Source organism: Calonectris borealis, chromosome Z (genome assembly GCF_964195595.1).
Source record: "Calonectris borealis chromosome Z, bCalBor7.hap1.2, whole genome shotgun sequence".
Taxonomy (NCBI): Eukaryota; Metazoa; Chordata; class Aves; order Procellariiformes; family Procellariidae; genus Calonectris; species Calonectris borealis.
The window spans coordinates 72,033,245-72,060,492 of NC_134352.1; positions in this window are offsets into that span (position 1 = coordinate 72,033,245).

Here is a 27,248-nt window from a genome sequence, read left to right on the forward strand (position 1 = left end):
TAATGGAAAAAGTGTGTTTGAGTGTGCTGGTTTTGGCTGGGATAGAGTTAATTTTCTTCATAGTAGCTAGTATGGGGCTATGTTTTGGATTTGTGCTGAAAACACTGCTGATAACACAGGGATGTTTTTGTTACTGCTGAGCAGAGCTTACACAGAGACAAAGCCTTTTCAGCTCCTCACCCCACCCCACCAGCAAGTAGGCTGGGGGTGCACAAGAACTTGGGAGGGGACACGGCCGGGACAGCTGACCCCAACTGACCAAAGGGACATTCCATACCATATGACGTCATGCTCAGCATATAAAGCTGGGGGAGGAAGAAGGAAGGGGGACGTTCGGAGCAATGGCGTTTGTCTTCCCAAGTAACTATTACACGTGATGGAGCCCTGCTTTCCTGGAGATGGCTGAACACCTGCCTGCCCATGGGAAGTAGGGAATGAATTCCTTGTTTTGCTTTGCTTGTGTTGCAGCTTTTGCTTTACCTATTAAACTGTCTTTATCTCAACCCACGAGTTTTCTCACTTTTACCCTTCTGATTCTCTCCCCCATCCCACCAGGAGGGAGTGAGCAAGCGGCTGTGTGGGGCTTAGTTGCTGGCTGGGGTTAACAATCCTTATTGGCGCCCAACGTGGAGCTCAAAGGATTCGAGATGACAGGTTTGATTGGAATGTGCTAGATCAAATTTATAGCTGTTATTGCTGTTTAGCTATTAATCAGCAGGCTTCTGTGCTTGCATGGGGCTTGCTTATCTTACTGCATATTAGAGCCTCGTGCTCGTTGGTGGCTGCTCTTTGCTCTCGCTGCTTGCTGCACTGCTGTGCTGCTGATCACCTCACTGTGCTGTGCCTGGGGATGTTCTGATGCACCTCGGCTGGCAGACGGCCAGGGCATCGCTGCTGCTTCTGTGCTGCTGTACTGGACAGGCTGGAACTCCAGTGTGAACTCGAGTCAAAGGGACTGTGACCTGTGGATGAGTCCATGCAGGAGCAGGACACCCTAAAGTGTCTGTGGCCATGAATAAGTCCACACCAGAGCAGGTACATCTCAAAGCGTCTGTGGCTGTGGTTACAACTGTGCCACAGCAGGTATACTTATGAAGGGATTGTGGGCCAAGGATAAGTCCACGCTGGAGAAGGTACACCTCTAAGCATTTGTGGCTGTGGATAAGTCCACGTGCTGCAGCAGGTACACCTTGAAGCATCAGTGGCTGTGCATGAGGTCATGCTGGAGCACCTCAAAGCATATGGCCGTGGATAAGCCCATGACAGAGCAGGTACACTCCTGGAGGGATTGCAGCCATGGGTAAGGCCATGTTGGAACAGGTTTACTTCTGAAGGCACTGTGGCTGTGGGTAAGGCCACGCTGGAGCAGATATATCTCTGAAGGCATTGTGGCCCATGGAGAAGGCCATGCTGGAACAGCTGTACCTTAAAGCGACTGTGGCTGTGGCTAAGTCTATGCCGCAGCAGGTATACCCCTGGAGAGCTGTGGCTCATAGGTAAGGCTCCACTTGGAGCAGGTACACCCCTAAGGGACTGCAGTCTGTGGATAAGTCCAAGCCGGAGCAGGGGCAAGGGGAGGAGTTCATTGCAATGTTAAACCCCATAGTCTGGTCCAAAGGGACCAGGGGTGGAGATTGTAATAGAAATACCTTTAAATTGTTGTAACCCATGATTTGAGTTGAATGTTATAGGAATTACTATAGCAGGAACCACCTGAACCAATGGAGGAGAAGCCTTACAAGAAGCAGTGCAAGTGCAGCAGTGACCCGACCTGAGCAGGCTTTGGTGCCCAATAACTCCACGCAACACACCACCTCTCCTGTCCTGAGTGACCACCATAACAGATGAAGCCTAAAGTCATGGTATAAATGAACTCAGTGGACATTCTGTGGACATTTTAAAGACATTGTATAGGAGTGGTCCATAGACTAAGGGAATGATACGTGTGTATTATAATCAAAGGAGGGAAGGGGGCTAGGTGTTAATGAGAACGTATTAGAGAGTGTGGGACCTGAGCATGATGTAAATGGTATGGAATAAGGGGTGGAGAATTGCTGGTTTTGGCTGGGATAGAGTTAATTTTCTTCATAGAAACCAGTATGGGGCTATGTTTTGGATTTGTGCTGAAAACACTGCTGATAACATAGGGATGTTTTCGTTACTGCTGAGCAGTGCTGACACAGAGTCAAGGCCTTTTCTGCTCCTCACCCCACCAGCGAGAAGGCTGGGGGTGCACAAGAAGCTGGGAAGGGACACAGCCGGGACAGCTGACCCCAACTGACCAAAGGGATATTCCATACCATATGACGTCATACTTAGTATATAGAGCTGGGGGAAGAAGAAGGAAGGGGGGGACATTTGTAGTAATGGCGTTTGTCTTCCCAAGTAACTATTACGCATGATGGAGCCCTGCTTTCCTGGGGATGGCTGAACACCTGCCTGCTGACGGGAGGGAATGAATGAATTCCTTGTTTTGCTTTGCTTGCATATGCGGCTTTTGCTTTGCCTATTGAACTGTCTTTATCTCAACCCATGAGTTTTCTCACTTTTACCCTTCCGATCCTCTCCCCCATTCCAGTTCTTAGTTACTGGCTGGGGTTAAACGATGACGTTGACCTAAGTCATTCTACTACATTTTTGTATGATCTGTAATTATCAATGTTATAGGAGTGTCATAGACGTTAAGCTAAGTTTCACATTTTTCCTTCAGGTTTTTCCCAAGAAGTGATCAGTAAGCTTGTCTTGCCTAGGAAGGAAATACATGCTGACTGCCAGATATCTACAACTTGAGAGAGATCTCATTTTCTGGATATTGCAACACTGAAACCTCAAAAGCTTAAGCAAATACTAAAGGCATCTGAAAATATTTGTGAGGTGCAGAGAAAATTATTTGTGGTCTTACTAGCTTGGTAGCTGCTATTCAAAGGCTAGACCCTAACTTCATTCTGAATTGAGGAAAGTGAGCCCCTGCCTTTTTTTTTTTCCTCCTCCTCTTTTTTCTTTTTTTCCTCCTCCCTTCATCAGAAGATATTTTCTTTAGTAGTTTCAGCAGCTTTTCTAAGAAATGGCTCTAAGCTGCCCATAGCTTGAGAGGCTGTTGGCATCAAAACCAGTCACAGCATTACAATCACACTTGCAGCAAGTTCCAAGGACAGAGGTGGTATAAAATTCCCCAGTTCTGCTGGCACACTCAATGAACCATTTGGGATGCAGAGCTGTGCTAAGAACTCATGACTAGAAGGTTGCCCACCATGATACTCAATTATTTTTTTCATGCTGCCATTCTACAAGAGAGGATCCTTATTTTTAAAGGTATGACTTTTCTCTTCAGAGATACAGTTCTTTTTTCTCAGAGGAAAGATTTTAAAGTTGGTCGTTATTAAAACACATGGTATTTCATTGCAATCAGTTATAAATCTGTCCACAGCACCCTTCATCATCCATCTTCTTCTTCCCCATGCCCCAATCTTCATGTCATCAGCTACCTTTATCAGTAGCAATATTATTTTTTTTGTCCTGGTAGGATATTAATATACCACAGGGTTAAATACAAAATGTAATTGTGACTCCTCACTAAGTTATAGCTAAGTGTTAACGTCAATTATAATCCAATTCTTAATCCATCTATACTAAAAAACTGGAAAACTGCAAACGTAAATAAATGTTGCAGGCTACTACATCAGATACTTTTCAGAAGCTCAGTGTTACATCTCTGGCATTGACCAAAGCTTTCATTAAAGCAGAAGAAATTACATTTACATTGCAGTATCTATTCTCCACAAACCTGCATTGATTGGTGGAATTACATTGTTGTTCTTGTCTGAGGCTTCATTAACCTACTTGTTATAGCGTAGGCTCTAATTATCCTGACCAGCCTGTTAACTTTTCCTAGAGTTTGGTGCAACACTAACTTTCTTCATTTCTCTTCTTTGGTAATTCCATGTTGTTCTAGTATTTACTAAAAATCAGCAGTAACATCCCAGAGAGTTTTTTTGGGCAGCTGTTATAAATTCCTTCTATACAATTGGATTCCTCATACAAGTACTATTTTTTTTTTTTGAGAGGGAGAAATGTCTGCAGTAGCTGTACTTCAGCATTCCACACAATTCTTGTTTTAAATAAAAAGTATATCCTCAGTCATGATGTAAATTAATATCCTTTCCTCTCTCTTCCTCCAAACACAGGCCCTCTGGTTAGACTTCTCTGTCTTGCTTGTGACAATTCTAGTTTCTGAACACATCGCACTAGCATAGAGCACCATATTCTCTCTGCTGTTTGCTCTCTGGTTATTCATCATGGTTCTTGAGCACAGTTTAACGTACAGTTTTGAACGGGCAGTTCATGGCTGAATACTGCTATAGTGCATATTGGAGAAGGAGAAACTATGCTGTCCAAGTCCTTTATCAGATGACACTCTACTTGATTTATTTCAGGAGTGTCTCGTATGGAAATCTGTGATTACTACTGCATAATGGAGATGATAAATCTCCTGAAAATATTACTCTTAGAATTTTTAGGGACAATATATTGTATATGATGACAAAGTGAACTCTCTTTGCAAGTTTCCCTTTTTTTAATTTTTCAAGTCTATTTTGGGTTTAAAATAATTTCACTATTTATCCTCCATAATCCTTCAACTGACAAGCTTCCCTACTAATACCTTGTAGCAGTGAAGGTAAAGAAGTGACAAAAGTGACTCCCACAGCTATTCCAACTTTTGTTCCACGGTTAGCCTTACTCCTCACAGTGGAACACAGGAATGGAGTAGCTGACTTCTTAAAAAAAAAAAAAATCATTATCATTCTTATTTTTTACTAAGCCTTTGCTACTTTTTACTGCTTTAGCTTTTATGTTTATAAGAACTTTTACTGCTTCTTTCCTGATGGTGTGTCTGAGAGCTGATGTCTACTTTGGCTTGCAATCATTTCTTTCTCGTTCTCCCTTACCACACGAAATTATATGCTATCTCATTTATCCGGGTGTAATATTGGTTTGCCTTGAACTGGCAATAGCAACTGAGGTTTGTATAGGACACTGTTACTCAATAAAGAGTACAACAGATCTATCTGCAATATGACAGTCAACATAAGACTTGCTAACAAATACAAGCTTGGTAAAAAAATTTGGGTATGGTTTATACAAGCATCCAGAACACTCTTATTCTTAACACAAGATTTAAAAAAGTTTTGATCTGGTGTTGGATTCTAACTATGCTACCAATTTCAAGCAAGCAATTGATCAAAGATTTCCTACTAAAATCCCGTCAGCTGCTCACATGGGGTCAGCAAGTTCAGCCAAGTGCAGAAAAGTGGAAAGCATGCTGTGTGAAATGCTCCATTAAGCCAAACCGACCTTCCAGAGGAGATGAAATAAATGTGCTATTTACTCACTTCAGGCAGGTGAGACAGAAGAGTTTACAGTATTCAATAGGAGGCTTGAGGAAAGTGGTAAAATAGGAGAAGCACAGAAATAAAGACAAATTTAAAGACTTACTGCTCCATAACAATACCCTTTCACTTTGGAATTTCTTTTTTTTCCTGGAGAGTTGTGTTACAGTTAAGTGTCTCATTTAAAAGAAATCAGTAAATTTACAACAAAATACTTAGATGTCTACAGAGACAGACTAAAGCTTGTTGAAAGCTGGGTTAGGAGTACAAAACCCAGAGGAGCAGTTTTGTGAATCGCGCCTTTTCCTTTTGTAAAAAACTGACAGTTATCAAAACAAAATGTTATAGCCTGTTCTACCCAAACCTGTTTGTTTAGATCCACAAGTGTCCTGGCTAGTATCAGTTATGAGTGTAACAGAAACACAGACATCTTTCCAGTTTATATTTTAGCTCACCAACCACATCAAAGAAATCAATGATTTGCACAGCACTATTTGTATGACTGGTCTGTTACATGGGAGGAAAAGTCTCTTTATGAGTTCCTTACTAACTGGATTGCTGTGAATGTTGATTTAAGCCTGTCAGTGAGAGCATGACTTGGAGAGGGACAGATGATGAGCAATGTCCTCCAGCCAACCACGTTCAAGCTAGACAGATGACACTTGAACCTGGTGTGAACCTGGATGTGGCTGAGGATCTTTAAAAAGTACAAATGTATTGGAAGGGAAATCACCCTCATAGCACCTCCTCTCTGGAATTTATTTATTTGGCACCAAAAATCAACAGGCTACTTGAATAAGGAAACAATATTCCTAACAAAGATCATCCTTGAGATAACTATTCAAGCTGGATCATTCCAGCTTTGTATCTTCACTCAAGAATACAATTTAGTAACACACTTACGGGCTTGCTGCTGCAGGCAATAAGCATTCCCTAGGTCTTCTTGGACTAAGCTTCTTCCCCACGTTTGACGAAACGTGCAGAGATTCAGCACACACTGTAGTCTCCTGTAGCCCTGTGCAGTACCATCCATTGCAAGTGTGGGTGGAGACCTCCCCAGACTCCAGCACCATCAGGTTCAAGAGGAGATAAGTGTGTCCTTAAGCACTTGAGCAGGAATGCTTTTCTGAATCAGAGCCAGAGAGAGCAGCCAATATCTCCAAGGAGTCTGAGGAAACTCTCCTAGTTAAGAGAAATGTGCTTTTAAATGATTTTTAATTTCCCTGATGCTCTCTTTCACTCATCTATTTTCTACTTAGGAGGATACCAGGATGAGAACAAGATTTTTATTTAATGAGTTCATCTGATCCCTCTCTGATCTCTCAGCCTACATTAGTAATCCCTGGTATGAGGAAAAACAGTAACTTTTCCAGCAACTGGATGCACTATTAAACATAAGCTCATACAACGGAGCAAGGAAAAAACACAGATGTTCTCTAAATTATATTCAAGCATTCAAAAGGTGGGAAAAGACTTCCTGATTCATATACAAAAATAATATTTTATGATCTCTCTTTAGTTGAAGCAAATACAACAAGTGTTTAGCACTCCCTGTAGCTACGCATTTAAAAAGCTTTATTTCTATACTGATTTGGTACTGATTTTTTTGTTCTCCCCTTTTTACATAGGATGATGCTGAAAGCAGGATGTTTATTTTTGCTCTACATCCTCATTTTCCCCTATCTTTGAAATGCTCTCTAGCAATGTGAGAGAGTGTCATTATTAGATCAAAGAAAGACGATATCCTTAATCTAGGTAACAGTTACATACACCACTGAGAAGAAAATTATCATTGAGAATTGTGAAGTAATTAAAGGTACAAAATTCTGATACACACTAAACTTCCAAGATTAGAAACCAAGTAACGTTACCTCATTGCTATTGTATACCAGTATTTCTATAAACACAGAAAACCTGACCTGGAGCCCACAGAGCTCAGCAAAAGGGTTTCTTGCAGGGGTCACTGGATACCAAAATAGGCTTTTGGGCACTGCTAAGGCTGAACAGAATAGAGCATCTATTATCATCTTCAGTCCAGATCATGAAACAACACCTAGGAACCTAATTCCTACCAGATCCCTGCGGGAATGAGGAGTTGAAAGAGGGAATATCCTAAAAATTTTTTCTGATGCAAGGCCCAGCTCGTTTAATCTCTCTGGGCAGAGCTGAGGATTTCCTTAGGAAAGCTAAAAGCACAGAGAAGAGCACTGTGGGACAGGCTTTCTAGTGGTCAAAGCTTTCGGCTGCAGAAGGCATGAACGAAAAATCTCCCTTAGCTCAAGAGCATAGGGCCTCCTTTTCATTTTCCAGTGTTTATCACTTTGTTCATCACCAGTTACTTGTGTTTAGAGCACTAGGCTTTGGGGAACTTCCACATTAGGAGACTATGCAAACGGGCAGAGCTGTTTTGTTTCATCTGGCAAAAGAGAGGCTAGGAGCAAGTGCTTGAAGAAAAAACGAAAAGAACAAATGCTCCTCTCCTCTGAGTACCATCCAGGTTTCCAGCAATTTATGGCCAAGAGAATTCTGTACCTATGCCTTAACGGAAGGAAGCTACATTAATGTGACTATGGCTTTTAAAGCCTGACTTTTTCACCTTCACAACCTCCTGTCTTGTGAGGTCCTGCAGTTTACTCACATGTGGTGTGAAGTAAACTGCATTTCTTTGTTCTGAACTTGCCACCATATCTGAAGACTATTCCTGAACCATGAGAAGTATCAAAAGAAGTTGCAAGTAGCAGCATGAAAAAGGTGAACTGGCTTCACTGGCTCCACTATCTTCTTCATTAGTTGCCCTGAATAAGAAGCCTACGCTCCCTGTTCAGTCTCCATAGCATGGATCTCATCTCAGGGGTTTTGTTAATCAAAGCCTTTGACATTTATTTCTAGAAGCCTCTCGGGGGCCCACTTCTGCACAGCCTGAAGCAGCAGAACGCTGCTGTGTGCTGCACTGCCCTGTGCTCCTGCAGCAAAGGCTGGCTGTACACTGTCAACTGGCAGCCAAAGTGTAACTGCAACTACATACACTCAGTCCCACCCACGCGTTAACAAGCGGACACAGATTTGAACAAATCTTTCACCTAACTCAACTTTCAGACAAACCCGAGCCATATGCTCAGCATGCGTCAGGCACATCTCTTGCCAAATGCCACTTCCTTGACATTTCTGTCCCTACTGACAGGTTCTGCTTGTAAGCATACCAGGACAAATGCCATCGACTGTAAACAAGGACCAGCATTATTTACACTGATGCAACTGAGATCAAAGTGCGTCCTTCCCACACACTACCAAAGCAGAGATATGGTACAGTTTATTTTCATGTGGTGTCAAGTCTTTGGAGTCAATTAGAGTCATTACTATTTACAGATGTCAGAAAAAGAAAGGCTGAATGAGGATGTTTGACAAGGTCATGGGAAAGAGGATGATTTGCGTGCTGATATGCCTAGAGAGAAGTACGTTTTTATTCGATAACGAAAGCCCTGTCAGCAGTGTCATGGTTGATATAATGAACAGAAGTTGCAAACGCTGCTGGTGACTACAGAAAGGATGTGACCACAAAGATGGAAAGAAGAAGGTCAATCAGATGAACCCAAGAGAGTTCAAAAAGGGCAAGCAATTGAAAGCGGCTCATGCATGTTCACTCAAACTGAACTTTTTTTAAGGAAAAGGTCATTCTACAGCAGATAAACTGCAAATCCTGGCAGTGGAAGGCTGTTTTTTTCCAAGCGTCTTTCTCCTCCTACTGCCATTCAGTCAGGTAATTTGAGCTACGATACAAAGGTTTTAAGACATTGGCACCAAGGCTTCATACAGTAAGTGAAAACAAGTTCTTCCCTTGTCATCAGAGGTTAAAGATTTAATCCACAGGGTGCTGGTACCGGCCAGGCTCTTTGCCCTCGCAGTTTCACAAACAGGCCTACCTGCAGGCTGTCCCCACTTCGAGCTCCCATCCTCTGCTTTTGTGAACTCTCAGGCCACATACTGAGCAGAGAGAGTGATTAACGCATCCATTGAACAGTAACTATTTTTCTGGCAATTTCTCAGTTTATTGATTTGACTGAAAGCAACTCAGCCCTCAGTAGCACAAGAGTTAGAGCTTATGCAAGGGTAATAGTAACATTTTCCTCAGAGGAAGTATCTCACTTTGCCTTCAAGCTACCAAACTCCAGACTCCTTATGTGAAGTTTGAGAGGAGACTGATGAGTAAAACCTACATTTGTGAAAAGTATAAATATCAAGAAATCAAGTTCCAGTCAGGCTTTCAGGGCTTTCACAGAGAGTTAAGCAGAAAATAGTTCTTCAAATTTAAAGAAAAAGACTGAAAGGGGGAAGTATGGTCACTCTTAAATTGTTATCCTGTCCTTAGAGCATAATGGGGACGATTCCTTCAGCTCAGACCCAACAAGGTGAGGACGTTCAGTATAAAAGCACTGAGACCGGCACAGAGAACAGAGGTTCTGTTGAAGGTTCCCACTTGAGAAGCAGAACTTAAGTGCAAAGTAGGAGCATATATCAATCTGGATATACTAAGAAAAAAAATCTTTCTATGAACTTTGGTAGTACAATAGGGGGAAGAAGAGGGAAAAGTTATCAGGGCACTCCCACCTTAATAGCAGCCAAGAGCAGGTGTCCTCTGTAGAACAGAGTATGATGAAAGACACAAGCAAACACAGGAACTAGGAAATACTAGTGAGGCTTTACTGAATGTTGCTTACAAGGCCAGTTGCTTGTGTTCAAGGGAGGTGATTTCAAATCTAACCCATACATTAGAAAGCTCTTCAGCTCCTCTCACACATCCTTCCTGGAGAAATGAAATAAAAATCTTTGTCTTAGTCCTAAAGCTACAAGACAGAACAGAAAACTTAAGATGATCACAAATAAGCTTAAGTCAGAAATTTGATGGGGAATTTAGCCATCAAATCATTGAGCTTCAACATAGAACTTGACAACTTTGTCATGTACTCCAACGTTTCAGGGTGCTACGGACATGCGTCAGGACAATTCAAAAGCGTGTCTCTTTCAGACTATCTACATCCTCCCACTAACACACTTCAAGGTAAATGAAAAATCATGTAGTTGGTGCTAGCATCCTACACACTTAAAGATAACACATCTCAGTAAGGATCCCCCTCCAAAATCTTCTAAGTTTCTTCACTTATTAATGTCTAAATCTACTCCTCAAGGTTCAGAGCAGATCTCCAATGCTACTCTTACTGAATTACATTTACAAGGCCTCCTTAAGTCTGGAAAGTGACGGAACTCTCTTATAGAAAAAGATACAGGATGCAAACACGTAAAATGGCCTAATTCAGACCAGGAGTACCGCCTAGCTCATTATACTATGGCTTGTAAGTCATGCTTAGGGAAGGGCTAAGAAACACCGTAACAGTCTTCCCCCTCCCCAACCCTCAAAAGGTTTGTTGGGGTTTTGGGGGGTTTTTTTTCCTCCCTTCAGCCTCCAGCACTTTGTGGTTCTGGAGAAGCCTGAGCTGGAAGTACTATATTTGTGCTTAAAAAGTAAGAGTTTTTTCTGTGGATAGGAAGATACTTTTGTATGCGCTTTTTTCAAAGCTGTTCATCAGAGGAATGTTTGCAAACATCCATTGCTGCCCACTATTTACAACAAGAGAGTAAGCTTGTTGGGTAGAAATCCTCATCAGGGAAAGTGACTGCTCTGTTCCCAAGCTCTGCTCTTCTCTGCTTTTTACAAATAACTTTCTCCTTGCATTTCCCCTGTATAGTCCATCCTCATAATATCAAGAAAGGGTTTTAAAAGAAATTACAGTTTCTGCGACGAAAATTCCTCTTGGGGAAACACATAGAAAAGAAGTAATACTACCTTTTCATGGCAATTTTGCTAGGAGATTTGTTAACTTCCTTTCAAAAGTGAGGAATATCTGTGAAAGAGTTTTGCAAGACCAAATAGGACCAATTGTTGGGGGAGACTTGAAGGTCAGTTGGGCTACAAAGCACATGATGGCTTGGCAGTTAACATGGGTATTGATTTATGACTGGGTTTGGGTTTTTTTTGTTTTTAATTATCTCATAGACCTCCAAAGAGAACAGTAGGACCCCAGAATGTCTAAGAGAAAGAAGAAAGCTGCCCTTGACAAGGCAAAGAACATAGGATATTTCACTCAAGAGAGATTTGAATGGATATGTAGCACATGAGGTCTGAAATCAGCACAAGCCAGACAGGCATAGTGGCATTTAGCCATTGAAACAACCAGTTTCCCCATAAGAAGTATTTTTGTTATTTCTTACTGGAATTTTCTCCCCACCCTACTAGCCCAGCAGATCCCGTTATTACTTGAGCATCAGGGCATGTTGCCAGGTCAACTTTCCCAGGCTTTTCTAAGAGAGATTAGTTCCTGCTCTCTTCGAGTCCTAACAAGCAGAAGATAAAGTGTATCTGCTTAAAATAATTAACCACAGGGTGTTTTATTATTATTATTTTAAAGCTTAAAGCTATCAAAACAAAATCAAGAATGGATTTTTTTTTTTTTTAAATTTAAGAAAGCTTTACTTAAACAGACACTGAGGAATGTTGTTCTCCATAGAGTTTACACAGGAGGTCAGACTACATGACAGCAGTCCACTTTGACTCCAACTTTTACAAAACAAAGACAGCTGAATCAAACACATACCTAACACAGTGGTGGACAGAGTAGAGAGCTACCTGCCCAACTGCTTGATTACAACCACATCACTTACCATGAAAACAGGTACTTTGGTACTCCCACCCGGCCCCTTTCCCAGCTAGATTGTACTCATCTGATTGTTACCTACATAAATTATTCCACTGTGAACTGCCATGTGTGTTATCCACAATAGGGCCATATCACCTGATAAGATGAGTCTCCATCCATAGTTAACACTGCTAAATGAAGTATGCCGTTTATTAAGCTCCTGAGGAAAGGGCTGTATTTAAAAACAAAACAAAACAAAAAACCAAAATAAAAAAAAAACCCACAATCTTTTTTAAGTTTACCAGCAGTGAGCATAAGGATTGGATGAATGCCTATTACATTATTTTGTGCACCAACCAAGACTGGAGAATATGTTCTAGCAAACTTGTTGTAGGAAAAAAAAATAATATTGTTGTCAGTCTTCAAATTAAAATCCCACCCTAACAAGAAGGTGTTACCTTCAGGGCCAGCCCATTGCTTATTTGGCAGTTAACAGCCCACTTCATTTTTAATTTAACCATTAGGAACTAGCTAAACACTGACCTAAAGAGAAAACGGGCCTGAAGGAAGCAACGATTCTTGGGATCTCCCATCTGTAATATGTTAGTGGTATTATGACTCAATTAGTTTATCCTCACTGGATTCAGTAAATGAACTAAAAGTATTAATATAGCATTTCAAGATGCACTGCTATCAGCTCAAACTGCTGTGAAACTTGCCATGCTGATTTAATCACCTTGCTGCCGTATGATCTGTTGAAGATATTGCATCATTTTTCACTGCCCTTTGAAGGCATGCAATGTAGCAAGACCTTTCAGAAACTCTTCCAAACATATAGTGAGTCAGATCTGCACTCTTAACAGAGCTGACCATTAAGTAACCACCCAGGTTTCAGCTGTACACCAAGAAAACAGCAATAACTGTCTTTAGAATCACGTTTTTTCCACAAAATAGATTTCAGAAGTTGGAAGTGCTTGAATATTCCTTGTTTTCTGGTACTTGTGTTCTCTTTTAGTAGCATCCTAGTTGATAAAAGTTGATAAACTAATGTTAAAGAGCTTAAATAAAATAGTTTGTTATAATTAAGATTATTAACTGTCTTAAGTTGTTGGGGTTTTTTTGTTGTGTTTTTTTTGTTGTTTTTTTTTTTTTTTAAAAAAAACATGGTCCTTTGGATGATAGGTTAAAGAACTGGATTTAGCACAAAGTTTTAAATTTTAAAATCATCTGAATGCAATTACCATCTCAAGTATGACTTTGGGTGAAATGTCAGCACCACGTTTTGTCAAATGGAAATTTACTAAGTTTGTCTGGAACAAGCCCTTATAGGTCACGTGAAGTATTTCCTTTCCAGCCTAGGCTGCTGGAAGCAGCCATGATTTTCCCTGTCATTTTCTAACAATGCAAGTAAGCAACATGGCTTACACTCTGGTTGCCAACAGTACTCCCTGTGCCCCATGCTGAAATTCTTTCTCTTGGCTATTTCATATTGCTGGACAGCAAACCACAGGAACTTCAAATTACAGGAATTCTTACGGTTTATTTGCACTAAAGTCTTTTACTCTAGTGATTTGAGGTCTGTTGTTTTACACTACAAATTATTCCCAGTTCTCAAGCCTGCTGACTCACTGATTCATACTGAATCATATCCAGTGGTTCCAACTGGTTTTCGTCTTTATGTACTACTTCTTTGCCTTTGAGTCAATTTCTCAAACATTCTGTACAAAGAAACCAAAGACTGCTGCATGTGAACATGACTAGGATGCATGCTTACCTTACCTGTCTGCATTCAGTTCTGCATACATTTCCGAGGAAAACAGGTTGATTTGAACGCATGAAAAACTCTGCATGTCAATTCTGTTACCAGAAAAATGTCGTGTCCTACCCCCCGCCCCCTTATTTTTTTAAACCCCATCCAATTAACTTTGGCACTCTCCAAAAATGCCACATGAAAATCCACAAGTTTCCAGCACAGTAGTTTTATCTGTCCAAATTCCTGACATGCATGACTGCACAGAGATGAAAAACACAGAGAATTACTGAAATATCAGTTTGGCAGGACCTCTGGACTTCTCTAGTCCAACATCCTGCTAAAGATAGGACTATTACCAACAACAGATCAGATGAGCCATAATCCAAAAACTTCCAACAATGGACATTTATAACCTCTTTGGATTGGTGACATGTTCTAGAATTACACCGCCTTCCTGCTGAAAAAAATTTTCTGAATATCCAAGCAGAATCTGCCAAGCTGTAATTTGCTGTCCCTGCCCCTTGTTGCCTCATCTGTCACTACCATGTTTAGTTTTGTCATCTTTACGTGAGAGGAGAGCTATCAGATCACCCCTTAGTATCCTCCTCACCACATTAAACAAATCCAGCTCCCTCAAACTCTTCACAGGAACGTGCTCTAGACCTCTGTCCAATTTACTGCCCCTCTGCCAACTTCTCTCTAATTTTTTTTTCCTCCATTCCTCCGGAAACGGAGACCCAAAGCCAAGCACTATTCTAGCTGGGCCTCCGCAGCACCAGCAGTGAGAGCAGAGCCAGGGAATATGAGTCCCCTCCCACAGTCCCACAATCGCAGAGGGCTATGCTCACATTACAGACCCAGTGGAGGGGATGGGAACCTTTGAACCCTCTCCCCAGCCTCAGAGGTGTATCAATAGAGCTTATTTCCATAGACATTGATTTGGGCCAAAATACATCATTACAGGCAATTAACTATTTCAGACATCATTCATCCCTTTTTGTTCTTCCCTTTCCTTCACAGAGATACCACTTCACGAACAATTTTCCCCTTCTAGCATGGAAATCCATTCCCAGGGAATTAAGGGAAACAAATTACTGTGTAATATGATGTTGCAACTCCTAACCACAGGATTCAGCATCAAGAAGTAAAGAACAATTATTGGAACATCAGGGCTTAACTAAACATTTCAGTATTTGGCAAGGCATCCTCTGAACCAACAACGAAACAGACAGCCATGCATAGTGTGCTCATACTTGGTAGCTATAAAATATAATTTGAACAGTGTTTTAGGATTTTGAATTTTAGTAATATTATACTGGCTTTTAGCATAGGTGTAGTGATACTAAAATGAAGCACTTCAAAAAACTTTTTTTTTTTTTTGGAGTCATTTGCTATTGTTAAAGCATGTGCTAGTATAAAGTTCATGCTTTGCATGGATCTTCACAATGGTTCATTACATTTTTTGACTGACCAGATCTTTATCAGTTGCTCTACCAACAATGTTCAGTGAGAAACAAAAGTGTTGACCCAGAGACCAGCTGATATTTCTTCCCATTGAACACGACAGGAGAAAGCCTAACGTATTGAAGATATAAATCCCATTTGCAAGATTCAGAAGTCAGCCTGCACTCTCAGCTAGCCCAGAATATGCCAAGCTTCAGAAGCCATTTCAAGCTTTCTCAAGAGAAGGGACTAGCTTTTGCTGGAATTAAAAGTTTGATGCCTCTTAAAAAGCTGGAATGTGGTGTCCTTTTGGATACAAGAGGTCAGGGCACTCAGAAAAAGAAGTCAGTTTTGAAACCATACACATTAAAACCACACAAAACTTGGATTTGTCAAAATAGAAGATTACATTAATTGACATTTACAAGCTGTGAAGTTCCCAGATTAAAAAAATATGTAAATGCAAAAACCACATATGAAATACAACAGATAAAAATCTCATCCCCATTACTGTCCTTTCCAAGGACTTGTATCACCAAGTTTACCACCTTTTTAATATTTAACCATCCATAATGTTTGTACAGGCTAGAGATCATTAACCAGCAGTCACTGTGTTTCAGATCTGCAGAGCAGATGAGACTTCTCAGGAGGAGTCACTGGCCCTGCGGCACTGCCACCCTCCCAGGAGACACAATCCTCTTTTTGCAGCCTGACTTCATGGCATGGAAGAGATTTCTAATACCCCCTGCCTTCTTATAACGAAAACACACAGGCCTTGAGGGCTGGCCAGCCCTTGCCTTCTCTCACACCCTGCCACAGACAGACTGGCACCCAGTCACCACAGACCCGAGGCAGAGCAAACGGTATAGTCACACTCCGTGCTAAAACCTTTCTTATGTTGTCTATTCAGCTACAGCAAGAGACGGGGTTGAAATCTTACTCATGAGCAGGTCTCAGACCTCAGGCTTTCCTGTGCTGGCCACAGCTCACCTTCCTCCTTGGAGGACCTGTTCCGCAGCAGCAGAGCCCCAGGGCCCTACCCTTAGCTCCACACACTGGCCCGGCACAGCGGCTGCTCTTCTCTTCCCCCTCAGGCTCCTGCAGGGGCAAACCGACATCTTACGCACCAGAAAGCCTTTCTGGTTCTGCTCTACCATTTCCCCTTGTCCAAAAGGAATACGAAAAAATACTATAGTCTCCTTTTTCTGATCTGCAAGGCACCATCTCCCCTCCCAAGCTGAGTTAAACACAGCAGCCCAGCTCCGCCACCTACCAACATGATCCTCCCTGTCAACATTCAGGCCGAAACAGCCACTGCCTCAGAGTTTCTTCTTTTCTCTCTCTCAGGCCTCCCTTCACTCCAAGGAAGCTTTATGATGCACCAGTTGCAGAGATGTAAAAGGAAAAGAGGCTTCCACCCCGCTGGGCTGTTCTCTACCCCTTTCCTGCAGGGTAGGGCATTTTCTGTATCTTCTTTCTCTGACTTTTGGAAGTCAGAGGAAGACAATCAGACTTCCCTTCCCTCCAGGCCATCCTGTGACCCCCTCCCAGCTGGGTCTAATAGGGCTTAGTGGCTTTCAGCTGGCACAGAAGAGCTCGAGGGGCAGCTGCTGATCTATGGCAGACCAGGCCGGCTCCTCCTGCAGAGCCAGCCAGCCTGCGAGGTCCCAGCAGCACCAGGCCTAGCACAGCTTGTGTGCCTGCTGAAGCCAACAACAAATATTTTGTTTAGCATGACAGGTACATATAAACAGCAGTGCATTAAATCAACCAGCCTTAAGTAGCACAGACAGACGCATAGCTCTCCACTGTATGACCAGATTTTTGATGTCTACAGTGGCAAGTGATTAGGTGACCAATTAAACCTCTCAAAACAGAGTGTTTCCAATTAGAATAATTAAGGGGAAAAAAAGTATTCAATAAGTAACAGCAAGTCTTCTATAAGAGTCATCACTGAAATTGGTCTGCTGTCCCGACTTTGGTGGAAGACAGAATTTGGTATTTCTTCCACCCTGTTTCCAGCAGAGATGTGGTTTACACTGGCAAAAGAGTTATTTAAACCAATTCCCAGGAGGAACAAATTACGCAGTAAGAATGATTGTTTCCATAGGCATAGCTCTTTGCATTATTTGCCATCAGAACAATATTCACCAGAAGCAAAGTTTTAAGCAGAGACCACATTCCAGTTTCCACCAATTTCATCACTATCTAGATGATGCTGGAAGACAATCAGATTTACATGTTCTCAGCCGGCTGCAAACTCCTACTGAGTCCACCAGGTTTTCCAAATCTGATCCATCCTGCTTCAGTGCTCCCAAAGACCAGAGTTAATTCATTACAGCTCTAGCATCATCTTTACCTACCGCCGCTTGCATGCCCTCAGCCCTGGTAGTCACTAGTTGGCTCTAAGCAGTCAAAGAGCAGGTGCTAAAGGCACCCCTGAGAGCCTGAGGTTTGGGGTGAGCGGAGCGTGGAGCAGCTGGTGAGATCATTGCTTTCCTGCCCTTCACAAAGCAGCAGTTGAACCATCTTAATTTACCATGAGGTCTCTTACAGTAAAACCAATCACCAATTTTGGCTTGCCTCAAAATACTGCACTGCAAATTGCAAATGAGAACTTGCAACTCAGCTGCCTATACATTAGGGTTGAGCTGACACTTTGAGGCTGTAATCTCATCAGTCTCTGCAAGGCATCTCTACACATGAATCAGAGCACTAATAAAGCATTTTAGAAATCAAATACATAGAGTTTGTTTGAAGTAATAGATAAGCAAACCTCATAGCAGTCCCTGACATTTGTCACTGACCTGTTTGACCCGTTGTCACCCACAACCTAGGATTTATGTTTCCTGGCATTCAGATTACTGTTTTCTTTAAATGGTACTATTCTCTAAAGTGATAATTTTTCCTTCTTTTTTTTTTTTTTATGATAACCTTACTATATTATTTCTCACTTTCCCCACTTTTTTTTCCTAGTGGTGATCTCAGCGTTCTTTAAACATAATAAAATTCAGGAATTAAGGAGAACTTCTGAAGGGGGTTCCAGTACATTCAATCCACTGTATCTCTATACTATCATCAGACCCATATATATATGTCCTTGGAATTTTTCAAGACTGGACTGGGCAAAGCCTTGAGTGATCTGATCTCACAGCTGACCCTATCTTGTGCTGGATGTTGGACTAAAGATCTCCTGAGATCCCCTGCAACCTCGATTATTCTGTGATTTTATGTCTTTTTTGTCATGGTCATTTCTGTGACATCTGCGTGTCTTTACTCGTGCATTAAGCAACATGACTAACATCTGTCACATATTGTTTGTTTTCTTCTCTCTCCCCGGGGAAGAAGTAGGGGAGGATCTGGTATTGGTAGAGTGTTTTTCATTTGTTTGTTTGTTTGTTTAGCATGCATGTTGCTATGTGTTTACAACAGAAAACACAAGGTCAGAGTAATGCTTCATGGAATCAGAGTGGGAGTCGTAATGAATATAGTGGTCCTCAGGAATACCAGGAGTTCCTCAGACTCCCAGGTAAGCCCTTGCCTCTTACTTTGTGCTACAGGAGCACAGCTGGATATGGTTTTCCTCCTGAATTTCTTTGTCTCGGCTTAGGACAGCTTTGAGTGTGAACACCAAGATCTTAAACCTGATTCAGAATTCAGCAGGGAACTGGTACGGAGAATAAGGCTGTATCTAACACGCTTATGGTAACATGTTGCTGGGGAGAGTACCATTGTGTTCTGAAGATGCCTCAGCACTGATTGTTTCACATGTCCAAGGCTATGTGGGATAAGAGAAGGAAAAGGTTCAAAAATTTAACATGGGACTGTATACGGCAATTTGAAATACTCTTTCACTCAGCTGAAGAAAGAAAGAAGGACTGTCTATGCATTGGCTGCAGTTCTTCATGACGGCTTCTTCTATCTACCATCCTCAACACTTACTGGCTCAAATAGAGCTTCAGGAAGCTGTTTTTCCTAATCTCTTATAGGATCACGACTGCCTGAAACTTCCCTTTCTAATAAAATATTGGTTTTAGCTCCTTACACACTTGTTAAACTTCATCCACAGGGGCTGAAATTTCCCATATCTATGATAACATTTCCCATATCTATGAAACATATCTATGTTTCATGTTTCACCCATGAATCATTGAATGAGACAAGGAAAGATATGTTTTGCCCTTGTTAAAAATATGGGCAGCTCTTCTGTGAAAAAGTCTTGCAACCTTATTCCTAGAGAGATGCTAAGGAAGTTGTCAACCTTTACTCAAGATAGATTTGTTTGTTTGTTTCTGTGAAAACACACCTGTATTTGAGAAAATTGTAAGCCTCTGAAGAATCTCGATTTGTATACACTCAGTAGTTACTATGAGGTTTCTACCTATGCCTTGTAGTCTTGTCTCACCAGAACATGCATTCACCATCACCGAGGGTCAGGAATATAAGGCTCCTCCCAGCTTCTTTGGGCAAAGAAAAAACAGCAAATTTCTTCTGGGCACACTAAGTCCTCTCTTCTGGAAAAATGGATGAAGAAGCTGATTTAAATGCCAAAGGAACATTTAAAGGTGCTAAAATGCCAGCCAACTACACTGCAGAATTCTTGGTTTTTACACAGAGGCAGGGAGAGAGGGAATGGGAGACATGCAACATGGGTGAAGCTCAGGAAAACATGACATGTTTTGATCCCAGATGACTAATCTTACATTTGGATGTATGAGAAAAGGCTTTTTTAATAGGTCTTCATTATCAAGCAATTGTTGTTATATACTATTTGCCTAACTTTATAAAATATCTGCAAAGATTTTGAATGGTGGTTTTATGGTTACTTTCAGATCTTTGGTGAAAATGTTGAACCTGACTGAATTCACAGCAAACTGGACAGACCCCTCTCAGAAATAATTTGATCAGGTGAGATATCCACACTGATACCTACCCCTGGAGATGGTCAGTTTGTCAATTGTTAATCAATTTATTATGTGCTCAACAGGATTTTTTTTTATTGCAATATCATAATGTATTAAATAAATCAGTATCCACACCAGGAGAAAAATAGAAGTTCCATGGGAAAACTTAATTCTGGCTTTTCCTATTATTTCTTCATAATTTCTCAATAATTCTTCATTATTATTATTATCATTTACCATGCCTTATTAAGCAACAATAGGGAAGTTATTATCTTTCGCTCATTTCCTTTCCATAGAGAGAGAATCCTTTAAAATCCTGTCTTTGCCATTTTCTTCTATTGGTCTTTCAATAAGCACAGAGGAACAAAACCAATCAGATCAGATTTTTGGAACTCTTTTAAGATTATGACTATCACAAGTACATGTTATTGTCAGTCTCGAACTTGATAGGAAGGCTATGAAATGTTTGTTAAGTTTAATTTATTGTTGACAAAAACAATGCCCGTTGTTTACTGACCAATTAACTGCTACAAATCCAAGTTGAAATATTTTCTTGTTTTGCCATGCATGTAACCAGCTGATAAAGACTCTGAAAAGTGTTCTGGGAATAGCATAGTCCAAAATACCCTTTAAACACCCTCAATAAACCTTATGAAGCCACTGGATTAAGAAAAGCAAGGAAAAACAAGAGTTTCCCATTTTGTATTTAACATGAGAATTTTCTCTTGTTTTTCTATAGACCATCTTCAAAAAGAACACTACTAACATTTTAAAGACTAAAGAGATGAAGAGCAAGGAAGTGTCATTCAAAAAGGAAATGTGTCTTGGGATTCAGGAAATGACAGGCAAGTTACAGAAAAACAGACAGCAGAAGTGAAAGAACAGCTGGAACCCACGATGAACGAAGCCAGTGGAGAGGTACAAAATAAGGAGCAAGCAGCCAGGAGGTCAGAAGGAAATTCAAGAACAGCCTGTAGTAGTTCTGATGCTCAGTTTAGAGACCTCCAGGAATTCAGGACAGGGCTGAGGGGACCCCGCCTGCTGGACCTTCTGTACTTTTTAAACTTAACAAATACGGCATTGGTAGGAATGATAGCAAATGACAGACATAGTGATTAAAGATCTGAATTCAGCAGAGGTAAAAAAAAAAATCAAAGCCAAGGACAGAGGGTGTTGCTGCACAAGCAGATGTGATTAGGAATGTCCTTGGTTAGGAATGTCCTTGCTAGCACCTGAAATGCTTTAATGTTCTCTAAGAGACCAGCACAATTATGCTTTACTTTTTAGTTAAAATTCTCATTTTCAGGTCTGCAACATTGATATACATCATGGCAATAGTCATACTGCATGTACCTAAGCAATATTGCATGGTTTAGGCATACTGTGGTTTTTCCCATGTCTGGTTCCCACTGATTCACTGTTTACTAAAATTTGATTTCTATCATTGTTCCAGAGTGATTTTCAGAACAGCCATTGTAAGGGTTACTTGTAAAATAACCAGCTTCCATTTATTTGTGTAATGAACTCTTGCAGCAGAAATATTCAGTAACATGAAATACGAGAAGAAAATGAAGCCAAGGCATTCCAGGGCTCACTTTCACAGCGTAGGCTATGGTATGAAGTACTAGTACCCTTTGACTGAGAATCACTTGTATCTCCATTCTAAAGTATATCATAGGCTATCAAATCGTATTTATATGAAAAGATACTTTCCTGGAATTTCCTTGAGTTCTTTCCACCTTAAAAATTCTTAATCTCATTGAAGTCACATTTAAAATTTAAATTATATTTGAATTTGAAATTATTTATATTGAATCACATTTTAAATGATAATTAATTATTAAGGATGTTTTCTGTGGAAATTTTGGAATATTCTTGTTTATTATGTCATTCTATCGAACTGCATAACACCGAACGAAAGGGTATTAGTCTTAGTTACAGATTTGCCCCACAAAAAATGTGAAGGTGTTTGTATAAGACTTCAGAAAAGCAAATAAAATTTTCTTTTCTCGCTTCTAGAGATTTAGAAAAGATGGCATTATTATTACTGCAATTACAATCATGATGAGAAAACATTTTAATACAGTTTTCTGATTTCTCAACTTTTAAGCTAATGTTACTGAGTAAAAGATTTTTTACTTTGTAACAAACATTGTAAGTTTTCCCAAGCTTTTGGGGTAAAATATGTAATGTATTATTATCTGAAATACCAGCTCTGAAAGCAATGAAAAGTCACTGACTTAATCAGCAATACTACATGTAAGTATCATTTGTACAACTGGAAAAAGGAAATACCAATGTAATTCTTCCTTGGACAAAGGTAAAAATAATAGAAAACTTTCCACTGTGTTGTTCCACTCTGTCTGCTTGCTGTGATGCTGTAAATTGCTATAGAGTGAATAATAGACAAATGGATATAGAAGGTGAATGTCAGCTCCATATTTCAGGCTACGTTGTGCATTTCTATGTTATTTCACAGTTTGCAAAAGACATTTTAACAAGACTTTTCTAATACTGTGAACAGAAGCCAAAAATTAGTGGAACATGAATAAAACTGAAATCAGTGGTGTTATTAAGGTTACTTGCATCATAAAAACCAGGGTAAATATTGAAAGAGTAGCCATAATAGGAGAGATTTTGTTAAACTTGGTTCTATGGGAAATGTTTTCAAGTGATCCAGTCCTATATCCCATCTTGCTTTAACTGCTGAAAAGACACAAATAGTCAACAAACAAAAGTGTTGTTCTTATTGGCACATTTAACAATCACGTTTTATTTTTAGTTCAGTAACTACTTAACAGAGACTGTAGAGAAATAGGGCATCTGGTCCAAATATTCTTTTAAAATATTTATGATTTGCTCATTCAGAACTCAGGGTGATATTTCAGTTGCACTTACAGACAAGGGATGATTTTAGTATTATTACAATGACAGCAGTATGTTAGCATATTCATATTTGTATTGCTTCTAACTCCAAAGCAACATTAAGATAGCCTTTGTTTCACCATCTGCTTAGAAAGCATAGGCTAAAAATATATTGGACAGTTTGTCTCTCCTCTGATCATCTTATAAATTGCTTCTATGCAAACACCCACACCTACACCCATGCTTCTTATCTGTGCAGTTATCACACCTTGATCAAATGTCATGGTAGTGTAAAACACATCTCGTGGTGAACATCAGAAATATTGTTGGTGTCTTCGGCTTATACTCACACAATCTGCTCTTGAATCTGCTTATTTCTGAATGGGAGTAGTCCCATTTACTCCAAAGTTGGACCGCCGCGTGTAAACTCTCGAAGACCCATGGTAATTGAAAATGCTAAGAAATACTGATAACAAAATTGTAAATAAACATGTATATTCTGCATTGTTCCTATCACCGTCATCTCAAAGTAATTACACTGCAGTCAGAATGCCTATCTCTTCGATTAAGAAGCTAAAATGTTTGTTCACACAAAGGAAAAAAACCTCAGCCTTCCCCTTCTTATACTGAATAGAACCAAAAGATATTAAAATACATTAAAATAGTAACCCTTACTTGCAAGATAGATATTCAGTTATGTATCTGACTGGAAAAGCAGTTCTATCTGAAACCGAGCAAAAATTTTATTTTAACTGTAGCAATATTGCAAGATTGTGGAAAGTGCAATAGAGTGAAAAACATACATGCATAAAAACACAACAATCCTTCCTCCCCCAACAAGCGTGGGGCATTACACAGAATTTAATGACAGGTATTGGTTTGACTAAATGACAATTTCTGTGTATTCTGGTGATTATCGCAACCTTTTTCAAACTCATTCAGTATTACTGTTACCCTGTGGAAATAATTTTTAGGTTTTAAGAGTCAGTATGTCATGAGTTCCAGCTGAATGAGATTAAGTAAGAAAGTTACTATCACAATATGGTATTTTGTGGAAAAGAAAAATAAAGTGATTTTACAAGTTATCATGCCAAATCTTGACCTTACAGAGAAGATCCCAGACTTTTTCCTAAAACTGAAAATACTTAGTTTGGTCTGCCGGTAACTTTATTAAAATCTGTAGTGCAATTACACTAGCCAAAGAACATTGCAACTACCAGCATTAGTTACATGTAAACTACCGTGTTGGATAAAATACTTCTTTCTAACTGTATCATCCACTGCAAATATCATAAAATCCTAAGCCAGACATTCTAAAATCATGATCTATGTATTATTTTTAACATGGAGGTTTATCCCTTTTTAGCATTTGTGGTGTTATGTGTTAGATAATGTTTTCAAACTTTTTCTTTGCAAACATAACAGCTTAAAATCTATTTCTTTTTTGACAAAGACCTCCTCACGAAGGCAAAGAGTCAGGCATATGATCTTTGGCTTTAAAATGCAATAGTCTAAGACTGATAATAACAAATACCGGTTGAGAGCTTAAAGAGACAATTTAAATTCCACTGGAAATGTGCACAGGAACATTATACTTTGACAAAGATTTCTGTCCCAAAATATGTGATTTCAAGACTATATCTTCTTCTTAGTAACTAACTCTATGATACTCACTTCTGAATATCAGTGAAACCCTGATAGCTATGCCAAAGAAATGAACCTGACTGATGTTCTGGCTTCTCTCATGGGATTGTTCCACTAATTATTATTCCCCAGACTGATAGAAATCACAGTCAAACTTGGGGTATGATCATCCTGACCTCTGTAGCACCACCAATTAAAAGACAACGGGACTGTCACAGAGTTTGAAATTCTCCAGAAACACAAAACACTACTGATTTGGGATATTGATGAGACCATGCTGTGGCTATGCATAGTGAGCAGAAAGAATTTCTTTTTAATCCTTTCCAACCTGAATGCTGGACACAAAATGGGACTGGTATGTGTATGTACCTATCTGAATAAAGCATCAATATGAACTGAACTGATGAAGATAAAGGACACCATTTTGATCTTGTTCATCCATTTAGATTCAGTTACACTAATGAAGGGACACAAGTTTCTATTAGCTCAAGGCCAGGGTCAAGCTGTTTCTCCTATATGGAAAAATGTGGCCTGTTTAAAATGGAGCACTCTTGCTCTAGGTGCTGGTTCATGCACATTTCAGTGTGCCTGTTTAAAGCACTGAAATGCTTTTCCTGAACCCTTTTACAAGGCGATTTATGTCATCAGTCAATGACAAATAATCCCCTCTGACATGAGCAAAACACCAGTTTGGCTATTAGACTAACAAAAGTAACATTACGTTATGTGCCTAATGAGCTGGAAATACATTCGCTTTGCACTCCACTTGCAATGCAAATATTAAACAGTCATCCAGACCCATACTTTTAGATGGACATTTATCAAAATAAACCTTAAGCAGAGATCAAATGCAATTTATCTTGGCCTTATTAGATACTGTCTTTTTTCTTATTTGTATTGTTCTTTAGCTCCTAGACAAAACAATATAAGCTCTAAGATAATGGGCAAATGAATAAGTGGTAAGTGGATTTAGCAATAATAGGAAGTACCTGGAGAAAGGGAAAACAGTGTATAACTCAAACATTACTTAATGAAACTAAAAGCCATGTAATCCACTTGAACCAAAGCTTACAACTCAGATGGGTTTTAAAAAAAGAAAAAGGAAGAAGAAATGTGAAACACTGTTCTGGGGCAGTTATGACACCTCTGTTGAAGCAAAAAAGGGTCAGCACATCAGGGAATAAACAGAGTTGATTCAGTGACTTGTCATGTCACCCTGAATATGTTGATTAAAAACTCTGAAGTTATTGGAAGAAGTTTTCCAGGTGTGATGCTCATCACCTATTGCTCAAGCTGGGGATTAGTAGCACAGTATGCTGAAATACTCTTTTCCATCTCATCAAATATTCACCTTCCTGAAGTTCACTTGCCCCCACCATCTGTGCTTATGTAAGCAGAAAATGCTTGCTCACCCATCCCATTGCAAGGGTTTCCACTGACTATTTCAATTTCCTGGTTTAGATAAACAGATTTGTCATCCCCCCTGTCGCACATTCAACAGCACTAGTTCCACATGGATTATGCCAACTTTAAGCTTTAAGAGCCTCAACTGTCTGATGTCCTCTAGCCATATGCCTCAAAATAGTGTTTTCTATATTAATATAGTATTAATAGGTTCACTTCAGTGGCATGTCGCACCACAGGTGACAGCAATTTGGGGATTGAATCTGGTATCATAGCTGCATGCATCCAGCAACATCAGGTTGGTTTACTGCTCTAGACACTTTTGAGAGTTGTTTCAAGGAAACGAATCACTGCTTTAGGCCATTTTGGCTTCTTTAGCAAAGTTGGCATCACTATATTATGCCCATGTTCAGAGAGCTTTCCATCTGCTTCAAATCATAATAATTGCATATCCTTGCTTGGTTTGGACTTGAGGACTTTGAAGCAGAAGTTTCTACTCTAAAAAGTCTGTATTCACTTAAGAAATTTGGCAACATCCCCATCCCATGACTTACCAAGTCTCAGCCCTTGAGACTACGACTGCAGTGGCAGTAGTGTACTCAAGTACCTGTATCAGGACCTACTCAAGTGTCCCAGAGTCATAACTGGACCTGTCATGGAGCTAATGAAATGCCAGCAGAACTTATAAATAGGAATCCATGTCTCATCAATAATAAAGTCCCCAAAATTTGCTTAGTCCCTCACTAACAGTCTAACTTTACCCCATTGTGAGCAGCAATAATGCTGAAGCTTGCTTTTTGTAGTCCAGGTAAGGCCACTGTATATTCGCTTACACTCTGCTCATATTGCAGAGCTTCCCAACATACTCAGTTTTGCAGGGCATTTTATGTCTCAAGCTGCTTGTTTCATGTCCTGCCAAATCAGATGAACAACTGAAACTGCCCAGGCAGATAGCTGTTTGTGCAAGACACTGAGCTGGAACCGAGACCTTAAGGCTGGGATTCATCTCACTGATTTGAGATGTCTGCAACATAGATTATGACTTCTGAGATAGCTGTCCTCAGCTCCCAGGTGGAGTGATTCAGTTGACCTATTTCTAGACATCTGCTTTAGGGTAAGATGACTTAAGCTCCAGAAGTGTTATCTATCCCTCCGCTGA